This window comes from Harmonia axyridis, chromosome X, assembly GCF_914767665.1.
Source record: "Harmonia axyridis chromosome X, icHarAxyr1.1, whole genome shotgun sequence".
NCBI classification, from domain to species: Eukaryota; Metazoa; Arthropoda; class Insecta; order Coleoptera; family Coccinellidae; genus Harmonia; species Harmonia axyridis.
In genome coordinates this window covers 36,144,028-36,154,027 of record NC_059508.1, presented here as the reverse complement: position 1 = coordinate 36,154,027, position 10,000 = coordinate 36,144,028, and the positions used below count along the sequence as shown (strand labels likewise).

Below are 10,000 nucleotides of genomic sequence, written 5' to 3'. Positions count from 1 at the left end.
CAGGAGAACCCAAGGTTCCCCTCCAGACACGATTTAGCAAACTTTTCCCGATCGATCCGACCCACCGAGGCCGTCTCGACCGTCCGCTGCGCCTACTAGGGCCGATTTCTTCGGACTCCGATCAGAAAATATACCGATGCATGTCGTTAACACCTAGTCCGCCTCGTCCGATCTATCTAAACAGTCTCGACGCACCCAACACTCTTTCAAAGTCGGATTACTCGGACTCAATCTGAAAATGGACCGATGCATGACGTCAACACTTAGCCCGCCTCGTCTGATCTATCTAAGCCATCTCGACCCACCCAACACGCCTTCCAAGTCGGATCACTCGGACTTCGATCTGAAAATCTCCGGACTCATTTTTATGAATATCCCCAGTCAGTAAGAACGTTATTTCGCCAATATATACCAACAATAAACCATATTCCAATAGCTGAACCAAAAATATAATTCCCGATCCAAACGTTCTGCATCGCCCAACGCGACCACCTTCCCTATATATGTCAGGAGAGCACAGGGTTCCCCTCCAGACAACACTTACGCTCTATCCCCGACTCTCGGTCGATCGATAGGCCAGGTCAGCGGTGTCTGTTTCGGCCGAAGCTCGGACTTTGGTCAAAATGTTCCGATACAAAATTTGAACCAAGATAGATACAGATATGATTCCTTCTTAAATATACGTTGATTATCGAACAGAATATGGTAAATATTTTGCGATGACCGAGGATTTCATGAATTTTTTTTTTTTTTCGAAAAAATTTTCTATTATCGGAATTTCCTCAAATTTCATTTGGTTGCCTCCTAATGCTTATTAAAAATGATAACCAACAATCAGAATCATTATTTATCATTTATTTCAATTTTTATAATGAAAAACGTTCACGTCCTTTCGCGCCTCTCGATCGTCGTTTACGTGATGCATCGGTCAGCCCTAGTTTACGTGGTGCATCGGTAAGATCGAGTTCACGTTCTGCATCGGTCTGCCCGAGTTTACGTGGTGCATCGGTAAGATCGAGATTACGTGGTGCATCGGTAAGATCGAGTTCACGTTCTGCATCGGTCTGCCTGAGTTTACGTGGTGCATCGGTATGATCGAGTTTACGTTCTGCATCGGTGTGATCTAGTTTACGTTGTGCATCGGTAAGATCGAGATTACGTGAAGCATCGGTATGATCGAGTTTACGTTCTGCATCGGTCTGGACTCTGAGATATATTTTCGACGTGAAAATGTTCCGATACAACTTTTGAACCAGGATAGTTAGAGAGATGATTTTTTCTGGGATGTACGTTGATTGGGGAATGGATTGTGGAAAATAACTTGCCATGACCGAGGTGTTCTCGAATTTTTTTTTTTTTTCGAAAAATATTTTCTGATTTTGGATTTCACTCAAATTTGATTTCGTTGCCTTCTAATGTGTTCTAAAAGAGTAAATCAGTAATCAGAATCGAAAAATATTTTTCGGATTTTTTTTTTTTTGAAAAAAAATTTTCTGATTTTGGAATTTCCTCAAATTTGATTTGGTTGCCTTCTAATGTGTTTTTAAAGCGTAAATCAGTAATCAGAATCAATATTCATTGTCGACTTTAATTTTTATAAGGAAAAATGTTCACGTCCTTAAACGCCTCCCCATCATTAGCCCGAGTCCAAGTCGATGTCAGTCCCGAGCGGACGGTGTCAGATACTACCTATCGCCCCGGTCTGGACTTGGCGAGGTATTTCGACGTGAAATGTTCCGATACAACTTTTGAACCAGGATAGTTAGAGAGATGATTTCTTCTATGTTGTACGTTGATTGTGGAATGGATTGTGGGAAATAACTTGCCATGACCCAGGTGTTCTTGAATTTTTTTTTTTTTCGAAAAAAATTTTCTGATCTTGAAATTTCCTCAAATCTGATTGCGTTGCCTTCTAATGTGTACTAAAAGAGTAAATCAGTAATCAGAATCAATATTCATTGTCGACTTTAATTTTTATAAGGAAAAATGTTCACGTCCTTAAACGCCTCTCCATCGTTACCCCGACTCCAAGACGATGTTAGACCGGAGCGGACGGTGTCAAATGCGACCGATCTCCCCGGTCTGGACTTAGCGAGATATTCCGACGTGAAATGTTCCGATACAAAAATTTAACTGTGATAGTTAGAGAGATGGTTCCTTTTGTGATGTACGTTGATTGTGTAATAGAATATGGAAATAAACTTGAGATGACCGAGGTCTTCTGGGATTTTTTTTTTTTTTTCGAAAAATATTTTTCGATTTCGGAAATCCCTCAAATTTCATTGAGATATGTCCTAATGTGTTCTTAAAACTTAAATCAACAATCAGAATTAATATCCAAAAGTTATTTCATTTTTTATAAGGAAAAACGTTCACGTCCTTTCCGCTCCCAAAAAGTGAGATATCATAGAAAATATCGCTATATTTGTTGTTTACGGCCATACCACGCTGAAATTGCCAGTTCTCGTCAGAACACTGAAGCCAAGCAGCGTCGGGCGCGGTTAGTACTTGGATGGGTGACCGCTTGGGAACACCGCGTGCTGTAAGCTTTTTTTTTACGTTCTGCATCGGTCTGCCGAGATAACGTGGTGCATCGGTATGATCGAGTTTACGTTCTGCATCGGTAAGATCGAGATTACGTGATGCATCGGTAAGATTGAGATTACGTGGTGCATCGGTAAGATCGAGTTTACGTGGTGCATCGGTAAGATCCAATTCACGTTCTGCATCGGTAAGATCCAGTTCACGTGGTGCATCGGTAAGATCGAGATTACGTGGTGCATCGGTAAGATCGAGTTTACGTGGTGCATCGGTAAGATCCAATTCACGTTCTGCATCGGTAAGATCCAGTTCACGTGGTGCATCGGTAAGATTGAGATTACGTGGTGCATCGGTAAGATCGAGTTTACGTGGTGCATCGGTAAGATCCAATTCACGTTCTGCATCGGTAAGATCCAGTTCACGTGGTGCATCGGTAAGATTGAGATTACGTGGTGCATCGGTAAGATCGAGTTTACGTGGTGCATCGGTAAGATCCAATTCACGTTCTGCATCGGTAAGATCCAGTTCACGTGGTGCATCGGTAAGATCGAGATTACGTGGTGCATCGGTAAGATCGAGTTTACGTGGTGCATCGGTAAGATCCAATTCACGTTCTGCATCGGTAAGATCCAGTTCACGTGGTGCATCGGTAAGATTGAGATTACGTGGTGCATCGGTAAGATCCAGTTCACGTGGTGCATCGGTAAGATGGAGATTACGTGGTGCATCGGTAAGATCGAGATTACGTGGTGCATCGGTAAGATCTACTTTACGTTCTGCATCGGTCTGCCCTTGTTTACGTGGTGCATCGGTAAGATCGAGATTACGTGAAGCATCGGTATGATCGAGTTTACGTTCTGCATCGGTCTGCCCGATATTACGTGGTGCATCGGTCTGCCCTAGTTTACGTGGTGCATCGGTTTGGACTTAGAGATATATTTTCGACGTGAAAATGTTCCGATACAACTTTTGAACCAGGATAGTTAGAGAGATGATTTTTTCTGGGATGTACGTGGATCGGGGAATGGATTGTGGGAAATAACTTGCCATGACCGAGGTGTCCTCGAATTTTTTTTTTTTTCGAAAAAAATTTTCTGATTGTGGAATTTTCTCAAATTTGATTTGGTTGCCTCCTAATGTGTTCTAAAAGAGTAAATCAGTAATCGGAATCGAAAAATATTTTTCGGATTTTTTTTTTTTTTCGAAAAAAATTTTCTGATCGTGGAATTTCCTCAAATTCGATTTGGTTGCCTTCTAATGTGTTTTTAAAGCGTAAATCAGTAATCAGAATCAATATTCATTGTCGACTTTAATTTTTATAAGGAAAAATGTTCACGTCCTTAAACGCCTCCCCATCATCAGCCCGAGTCCAAGTCGATGTCAGTCCCGAGCGGACGGTGTCAGATACTACCTATCGCCGAGGTCTGGACTTGGCGAGATATTACGACGTGAAATGTTCCGATACAACTTTTGAACCAGGATAGTTAGAGAGATGATTTCTTCTATGTTGTACGTTGATTGTGGAATGAAATACGGAAAATAACTCGCCATGACCGAGGTGATTACGATTTTTTTTTTTTTTCGAAAAAAATTTTCTGATCGTGGAATTTTCTCAAATTTGATTTGGTTGCCTCCTTATATGTTCTAGTAGCGATAATCAACAATCAGAATCAAAATCCATGGTCGGGTTTGATTTTTATAAGGAAAAATGTTCACGTCCTTTTTTACAACCCCGACTCATTGACGATGTTAGAACCGAGCCGGCGGTGTCAGATACGACCGATCGCCCCGGTCCCGATCGTCATTTACGTTGTGCATCGGTCTGCCCGAGATTACGTGGTGCATCGGTATGATCGAGTTTACGTGGTGCATCGGTAAGATCCAATTCACGTTCTGCATCGGTAAGATCCAATTCACGTTCTGCATCGGTAAGATCCAGTTCACGTGGTGCATCGGTAAGATGGAGATTACGTGGTGCATCGGTAAGATCGAGATTACGTGGTGCATCGGTAAGATCTACTTTACGTTCTGCATCGGTCTGCCCTTGTTTACGTGGTGCATCGGTAAGATCGAGATTACGTGAAGCATCGGTATGATCGAGTTTACGTTCTGCATCGGTCTGCCCGATATTACGTGGTGCATCGGTCTGCCCTAGTTTACGTGGTGCATCGGTTTGGACTTAGAGATATATTTTCGACGTGAAAATGTTCCGATACAACTTTTGAACCAGGATAGTTAGAGAGATGATTTTTTCTGGGATGTACGTGGATCGGGGAATGGATTGTGGGAAATAACTTGCCATGACCGAGGTGTCCTCGAATTTTTTTTTTTTTCGAAAAAAATTTTCTGATTGTGGAATTTTCTCAAATTTGATTTGGTTGCCTCCTAATGTGTTCTAAAAGAGTAAATCAGTAATCGGAATCGAAAAATATTTTTCGGATTTTTTTTTTTTTCGAAAAAAATTTTCTGATCGTGGAATTTCCTCAAATTCGATTTGGTTGCCTTCTAATGTGTTTTTAAAGCGTAAATCAGTAATCAGAATCAATATTCATTGTCGACTTTAATTTTTATAAGGAAAAATGTTCACGTCCTTAAACGCCTCCCCATCATCAGCCCGAGTCCAAGTCGATGTCAGTCCCGAGCGGACGGTGTCAGATACTACCTATCGCCGAGGTCTGGACTTGGCGAGATATTACGACGTGAAATGTTCCGATACAACTTTTGAACCAGGATAGTTAGAGAGATGATTTCTTCTATGTTGTACGTTGATTGTGGAATGAAATACGTAAAATAACTCGCCATGACCGAGGTGATTACGATTTTTTTTTTTTTTCGAAAAAAATTTTCTGATCGTGGAATTTTCTCAAATTTGATTTGGTTGCCTCCTTATATGTTCTAGTAGCGATAATCAACAATCAGAATCAAAATCCATGGTCGGGTTTGATTTTTATAAGGAAAAATGTTCACGTCCTTTTTTACAACCCCGACTCATTGACGATGTTAGAACCGAGCCGGCGGTGTCAGATACGACCGATCGCCCCGGTCCCGATCGTCATTTACGTTGTGCATCGGTCTGCCCGAGATTACGTGGTGCATCGGTATGATCGAGTTTACGTGGTGCATCGGTAAGATCCAATTCACGTTCTGCATCGGTAAGATCCAATTCACGTTCTGCATCGGTAAGATCCAGTTCACGTGGTGCATCGGTAAGATGGAGATTACGTGGTGCATCGGTAAGATCGAGATTACGTGGTGCATCGGTAAGATCTACTTTACGTTCTGCATCGGTCTGCCCTTGTTTACGTGGTGCATCGGTAAGATCGAGATTACGTGAAGCATCGGTATGATCGAGTTTACGTTCTGCATCGGTCTGCCCGATATTACGTGGTGCATCGGTCTGCCCTAGTTTACGTGGTGCATCGGTTTGGACTTAGAGATATATTTTCGACGTGAAAATGTTCCGATACAACTTTTGAACCAGGATAGTTAGAGAGATGATTTTTTCTGGGATGTACGTGGATCGGGGAATGGATTGTGGGAAATAACTTGCCATGACCGAGGTGTCCTCGAATTTTTTTTTTTTTCGAAAAAAATTTTCTGATTGTGGAATTTTCTCAAATTTGATTTGGTTGCCTCCTAATGTGTTCTAAAAGAGTAAATCAGTAATCGGAATCGAAAAATATTTTTCGGATTTTTTTTTTTTTCGAAAAAAATTTTCTGATCGTGGAATTTCCTCAAATTCGATTTGGTTGCCTTCTAATGTGTTTTTAAAGCGTAAATCAGTAATCAGAATCAATATTCATTGTCGACTTTAATTTTTATAAGGAAAAATGTTCACGTCCTTAAACGCCTCCCCATCATCAGCCCGAGTCCAAGTCGATGTCAGTCCCGAGCGGACGGTGTCAGATACTACCTATCGCCGAGGTCTGGACTTGGCGAGATATTACGACGTGAAATGTTCCGATACAACTTTTGAACCAGGATAGTTAGAGAGATGATTTCTTCTATGTTGTACGTTGATTGTGGAATGAAATACGTAAAATAACTCGCCATGACCGAGGTGATTACGATTTTTTTTTTTTTTCGAAAAAAATTTTCTGATCGTGGAATTTTCTCAAATTTGATTTGGTTGCCTCCTTATATGTTCTAGTAGCGATAATCAACAATCAGAATCAAAATCCATGGTCGGGTTTGATTTTTATAAGGAAAAATGTTCACGTCCTTTTTTACAACCCCGACTCATTGACGATGTTAGAACCGAGCCGGCGGTGTCAGATACGACCGATCGCCCCGGTCCCGATCGTCATTTACGTTGTGCATCGGTCTGCCCGAGATTACGTGGTGCATCGGTCTGGACTTAGAGATATATTTTCGACGTGAAAATGTTCCGATACAACTTTTGAACTAGGATAGTTAGAGAGATGATTTTTTCTGGGATGTACGTTGATTGGGGAATGGATTGTGGGAAATAACTTGCCATGACCGAGGTGTTCTCGAATTTTTTTTTTTTTTTCGAAAAAAATTTTCTGATTGTGGAATTTTCTCAAATTTGATTTGGTTGCCTCCTAATGTGTTCTAATAGCGATAATCAACAATCAGAATCAAAATCCATGGTCGGGTTTGATTTTTATAAGGAAAAATGTTCACGTCCTTTTTTACAACCCCGACTCATTGACGATGTTAGAACCGAGCCGGCGGTGTCAGATACGACCGATCGCCCCGGTCCCGATCGTCATTTACGTTGTGCATCGGTCTGCCCGAGATTACGTGGTGCATCGGTATGATCGAGTTTACGTGGTGCATCGGTAAGATCCAATTCACGTTCTGCATCGGTAAGATCCAATTCACGTTCTGCATCGGTAAGATCCAGTTCACGTGGTGCATCGGTAAGATGGAGATTACGTGGTGCATCGGTAAGATCGAGATTACGTGGTGCATCGGTAAGATCTACTTTACGTTCTGCATCGGTCTGCCCTTGTTTACGTGGTGCATCGGTAAGATCGAGATTACGTGAAGCATCGGTATGATCGAGTTTACGTTCTGCATCGGTCTGCCCGATATTACGTGGTGCATCGGTCTGCCCTAGTTTACGTGGTGCATCGGTTTGGACTTAGAGATATATTTTCGACGTGAAAATGTTCCGATACAACTTTTGAACCAGGATAGTTAGAGAGATGATTTTTTCTGGGATGTACGTGGATCGGGGAATGGATTGTGGGAAATAACTTGCCATGACCGAGGTGTCCTCGAATTTTTTTTTTTTTCGAAAAAAATTTTCTGATTGTGGAATTTTCTCAAATTTGATTTGGTTGCCTCCTAATGTGTTCTAAAAGAGTAAATCAGTAATCGGAATCGAAAAATATTTTTCGGATTTTTTTTTTTTTCGAAAAAAATTTTCTGATCGTGGAATTTCCTCAAATTCGATTTGGTTGCCTTCTAATGTGTTTTTAAAGCGTAAATCAGTAATCAGAATCAATATTCATTGTCGACTTTAATTTTTATAAGGAAAAATGTTCACGTCCTTAAACGCCTCCCCATCATCAGCCCGAGTCCAAGTCGATGTCAGTCCCGAGCGGACGGTGTCAGATACTACCTATCGCCGAGGTCTGGACTTGGCGAGATATTACGACGTGAAATGTTCCGATACAACTTTTGAACCAGGATAGTTAGAGAGATGATTTCTTCTATGTTGTACGTTGATTGTGGAATGAAATACGGAAAATAACTCGCCATGACCGAGGTGATTACGATTTTTTTTTTTTTTCGAAAAAAATTTTCTGATCGTGGAATTTTCTCAAATTTGATTTGGTTGCCTCCTTATATGTTCTAGTAGCGATAATCAACAATCAGAATCAAAATCCATGGTCGGGTTTGATTTTTATAAGGAAAAATGTTCACGTCCTTTTTTACAACCCCGACTCATTGACGATGTTAGAACCGAGCCGGCGGTGTCAGATACGACCGATCGCCCCGGTCCCGATCGTCATTTACGTTGTGCATCGGTCTGCCCGAGATTACGTGGTGCATCGGTATGATCGAGTTTACGTGGTGCATCGGTAAGATCCAATTCACGTTCTGCATCGGTAAGATCCAATTCACGTTCTGCATCGGTAAGATCCAGTTCACATGGTGCATCGGTAAGATGGAGATTACGTGGTGCATCGGTAAGATCGAGATTACGTGGTGCATCGGTAAGATCTACTTTACGTTCTGCATCGGTCTGCCCTTGTTTACGTGGTGCATCGGTAAGATCGAGATTACGTGAAGCATCGGTATGATCGAGTTTACGTTCTGCATTGGTCTGCCCGATATTACGTGGTGCATCGGTCTGCCCTAGTTTACGTGGTGCATCGGTTTGGACTTAGAGATATATTTTCGACGTGAAAATGTTCCGATACAACTTTTGAACCAGGATAGTTAGAGAGATGATTTTTTCTGGGATGTACGTGGATCGGGGAATGGATTGTGGGAAATAACTTGCCATGACCGAGGTGTCCTCGAATTTTTTTTTTTTTCGAAAAAAATTTTCTGATTGTGGAATTTTCTCAAATTTGATTTGGTTGCCTCCTAATGTGTTCTAAAAGAGTAAATCAGTAATCGGAATCGAAAAATATTTTTCGGATTTTTTTTTTTTTCGAAAAAAATTTTCTGATCGTGGAATTTCCTCAAATTCGATTTGGTTGCCTTCTAATGTGTTTTTAAAGCGTAAATCAGTAATCAGAATCAATATTCATTGTCGACTTTAATTTTTATAAGGAAAAATGTTCACGTCCTTAAACGCCTCCCCATCATCAGCCCGAGTCCAAGTCGATGTCAGTCCCGAGCGGACGGTGTCAGATACTACCTATCGCCGAGGTCTGGACTTGGCGAGATATTACGACGTGAAATGTTCCGATACAACTTTTGAACCAGGATAGTTAGAGAGATGATTTCTTCTATGTTGTACGTTGATTGTGGAATGAAATACGTAAAATAACTCGCCATGACCGAGGTGATTACGATTTTTTTTTTTTTTCGAAAAAAATTTTCTGATCGTGGAATTTTCTCAAATTTGATTTGGTTGCCTCCTTATATGTTCTAGTAGCGATAATCAACAATCAGAATCAAAATCCATGGTCGGGTTTGATTTTTATAAGGAAAAATGTTCACGTCCTTTTTTACAACCCCGACTCATTGACGATGTTAGAACCGAGCCGGCGGTGTCAGATACGACCGATCGCCCCGGTCCCGATCGTCATTTACGTTGTGCATCGGTCTGCCCGAGATTACGTGGTGCATCGGTCTGGACTTAGAGATATATTTTCGACGTGAAAATGTTCCGATACAACTTTTGAACTAGGATAGTTAGAGAGATGATTTTTTCTGGGATGTACGTTGATTGGGGAATGGATTGTGGGAAATAACTTGCCATGACCGAGGTGTTCTCGAATTTTTTTTTTTTTTTCGAAAAAAATTTTCT

At 41.2% G+C, this 10,000-nt stretch overlaps 1 non-coding gene across 1 annotated transcript; it reads left to right on the top strand.

The window, feature by feature from the left end:
• The first annotated feature begins 2,430 nt into the window (after positions 1–2,430).
• LOC123688346 lies at positions 2,431–2,549 on the top strand. The gene has a single exon (XR_006749874.1). It is a non-coding gene; the product is annotated as a 5S ribosomal RNA (ribosomal RNA).
• Positions 2,550–10,000: the final 7,451 nt, after the last annotated feature.